Raw genomic sequence first — 3907 nt, 5'->3', positions numbered from 1 at the left:
TTTAACTTTGTATAAGATCAGTATCACATTTGCACTCATGTGATATTGCACTCATTGCTCGTGTGATATTGCTTAACTATATGATGTAAATATGAGACAAAAACTCAAACAGGGGCATTTTTTCCCCATATCTTGAATTTTAGGGACATTCTATCTACGTTCTCTAGGCTCCATCACGCAGTGAGTTCTTGCCCTGCCTCATGTTTGTCATAAATCAACTGTAGGAAATGTCAGATGACCCACGTAGGTATGAGGCGGAGCAAGTGCGTTAAAAGCGTTAATAATTGTAACGTGTTATTTTTTACCATAATTAATTAATCTAATTAACGCGCTAAATCCCCAGCCCTAATCCGTTCTTGTCTTAGAACAACTTTGATTAACGTTTTTGATCCACTTCAAATGTTGACTACTGTGTATATGTATGTATGTATGTATGTATGTATGTATGTCACATTTTGATAAATAAATTACAGTTGCAAGATATAAAGACACTTTGTGAGATATCACAATGTGATACATAAACTTGCAATTATGAGAAGCCAAGCTGCAGCTGAGCGATATAAAGGTGCATTGCGAGAAATTCACGCTATGAGACATAGTCACAATTATGAGAAATAACGTCACAGTTCAGAAATATAAATTTACATTGTGATAAAAAGTGACATTGTGAGTCACTATGATTTTAAATCACAATTGTGAAAAACAAAGTTGAGATATAAAGTTACATTATGCAATAAAAGTCACAAACTCTGAGATATAGTCACAATTGTGGGATAAAAAATGACATTGTGAGTCACTATGATATTAAATTGCAATTGCGAAAAATAAAGTTGAGATATAAAGCTACATTATGCAATAAAACTCACAAACTCTGAGATATAGTCGCAATTGCGATATAAAGACACTTTGCAAGATGAAGTCACAATGTGAGATATAGTCAGAATTTCGAGAAACAGTGTTTCAGTTGCGAGAAATATAGATACTTTATGAGAATGTCAAACTATGAGATAAAGTCATATTTACAAGAAACAGTTCTAAAATATAGTTACATTACGCAATAAAAAGTCACATTGTGAGAAAGTCACACTTTAATGTATAAAATCACAGTTGTGAAAAACAAAGTTGAAATTTAAAGTTACAATATGCAACTTTCAGATATAGTCAAGAAACGTTTAAGTTGCAAGCAAATTGAGAAAGTCACATTGCGATAGAAAGATACAAAAGTCACAATCATGCAAAACAGTCACAATTGCAAGATAAAATCTTCTTTACACATTGTGGAATAAACATTTGTATTGCATGATAAAAAGTAACATATGAAAGATGTAAAGACATTGCAGAATTAAGTCACATTATGAGATATAAAGTAGCAACTATGAAAAACAGACCTGCAGCTATGAGATATTAAGTGAGGTTGGGAGAAATAAAGCCACAAGGACCTTTGAGGGAGAAACAGGCTTCCATACTATTTCCCTCCAGTCTGTGCTGGATGAGGGCTGAGAGAAATGCAGACTGCAGGGTATGGAAGAAAAAGGACGAGCGAAGTAAAGGGCACAAACTGTTTTCTGTGTAAATAATGTGCAAAGACACTCAGAGAACGTCAAAACATGGAGGCCAATGTTGGGGCAGCCTGTCACCGCAATTCACCATCACACATCACCCAAGGGGTTTAGTCATGCTGTGATGTTGTGGTGCATTCTTTGTGTGTGCGTGGCTGTTCAGATGAAGTATTTTATTGCCAAAGTTCCTTAACGCATGGCACCATCACTTTCACTGTATAAATAGTAAGCTCTGGCCTAGGACTTCAAGCTATGCACAACACTAACAGATTCCTTGTGCACCGTTAAGAAAAGTGATGTCTCCTGATAATATTAGAAAGCATGTTATCAGGTCGGCAAAGAGAGATTCAAATACTTTTTCCAGCTGGCGAAGGTGAGCTGAGGTCAGCTTGAGTATGTTCACAGTCTTCATTTGAATTCCTCAAGTTACGGAGTGTAATATTTCATATGTATGTCTCGTCTCCAGCTGCACATCTGTGATTGCTACTGCATATCAGTGCATATACTGTACAGCTCTGGAAAAAATTAAGAGACCACTCCAATTTTTTTTTCTTAAATCAGCATCTCTACATGTATGGCAGCCATACCATTCCGGTGTCTGTTGAAATCCAACACAGGCACACCTCATTCTGTTTAATGAAGTACTGATTAGGTGATCACCTCAACCAAATCCCTCTACCAGGGTCCACCAGTGACTATCACTATCCTCTTGCAATATGACCAACTGGATGGCAAAACAGTGCTAGTAGTACCTCAAAAGTAATTGGAATCAAATAATAACTATTGACCATGCCAAAATGTTCTGAGTGAGGAAAAGAAGGGTTCAATTCTGGCTTTATTGGCCAAGGGATACAGTGAGCATCAGGTTTCTTCCATCCTTAAAATTTCAAAGACAGTGGATCACAAAAACAAGGTCAAGCTGCAGATATTGGGGACAACAAAGCTACAGACCAGAGGGGGCGAAAACAACTCTCCATTGACCGGGATGACCACCAACTCATTCGAATGTCACTCAACAACCATAGGAAAACATCAATTGACCTACAAAAAAATGGCTAACAGCCAAGACAGTTCGAAACTTCATCAATGAGAAGTAAAGAAGAGCCAGACTGAGATTTGCAAAAGACCATAAGGATTGGACCTTTTCTGATGAGTCCAATTTTCAGCTTTGCCTGGTTGTCTAATGTTTAGATCTGGAAAGTCCTACCAGCCACAGTGTCTCGCACCCACTGTGAAATTTGGTGGAGGATCGGTGATGATCTGGGGTGCTTCAACAAGGCTGGAATGGGGCACATTTGTCTTTGTGAAGGGTGCATGAATCAAGCCACAAACAAGGTTGTGCTGGAAGAAAACTTGCTTCCTTCTGCTCTGACAATGTTCCCCAACGCTGAGGATTGGTTTTTCCAACATTTTCCAACTGTGTTGTATGGACAATGCTCCATACCACACAGCCAGGTCAATCAATGTGTGGATGGAGGACCACCAGATCAAGACCCTGTCATGGCCAGCACAATCTCCAGACCTGAACCCCACTGAAAACCTCTGGAATGTGGTCAAGAGAGAGATGGATGGTCACAGGCCATCAAACAAAGCCAAACTGCCTGAATTTTTGCACCAGGAGTGGCATGAAGTCACTCAACAGCAATGTGAAAGGCTGGTGGAGAACATGCCAAGACGCATGAAAGTTGTGATTGAAAATGTAGGGTTATTCCCCCCAAAATTGATTCCTGAACTCTTCCTAAGTTAAAACATTAGTATTGTGTCAAATAAATGCTCTTAATGACAGTATATTTATATAAATATATATCATCATTTATATATCAGTCACCACTGATAAGCTACCACTAAATATTGTAGAAACTTAATTTGCTGTAAAGTTACTTTGCAATGATTTGTATCGTGAAAAGCGCTGTACAAATAAAATTGAATTGAATTGAATTTATTTGGAATTTGGTAGAAATGTTGTCAGTAGTTTATAGAATAAAACAAAAATTTTAATTTTACTCAAACACATACCTAGAAATCGTAAAACCAGAGAAACGTCTCCAGGTTACGTATGTAACCATGGTTCCCCGAAGGGAACGAGAGACTTGATCTGAGACACGACTTGTTTGAGTGCGAGTGTGCTGAACTTCAGTTGCCTGACTGAGCGGTTCAAATGACGCAGATCTAAAATAGGACGCCACTCTCCATCCTTCCTCGGAACCGACTGTAGAACTCGTACTCTGCTACGTGAGGAGGGACCACCTCGTTGGCCTCCTTCCTCAATAGAGTAACTACTTCTGTTCCATGACCAGAGCCTGCTCGGGACCCACCATAGTGGGGATGACCCCGTTTAAACTGAGGAG

The 3907-nt window shown here is 38.8% G+C and overlaps 1 long non-coding RNA gene across 1 annotated transcript in view; it reads left to right on the top strand.

The window, feature by feature from the left end:
* The first annotated feature begins 343 nt into the window (after nt 1-343).
* The window catches only part of LOC107717946 (uncharacterized), an 8830-nt gene continuing 5266 nt past the window's right edge, over nt 344-3907 (top strand). Inside the window, exons 1-2 of the long non-coding RNA XR_001637366.1 lie at nt 344-413; nt 1402-1408. This is a non-coding gene — a long non-coding RNA (uncharacterized LOC107717946). The remainder of the gene's footprint in view (nt 414-1401; nt 1409-3907) is intronic.

The sequence above is a fragment of the Sinocyclocheilus rhinocerous genome, unplaced genomic scaffold (assembly GCF_001515625.1).
Source record: "Sinocyclocheilus rhinocerous isolate Xijiao unplaced genomic scaffold, SAMN03320098_v1.1 scaffold2558, whole genome shotgun sequence".
NCBI lineage: Eukaryota > Metazoa > Chordata > Actinopteri > Cypriniformes > Cyprinidae > Sinocyclocheilus > Sinocyclocheilus rhinocerous.
This window is presented reverse-complemented; position numbering and strand designations above follow the sequence as displayed.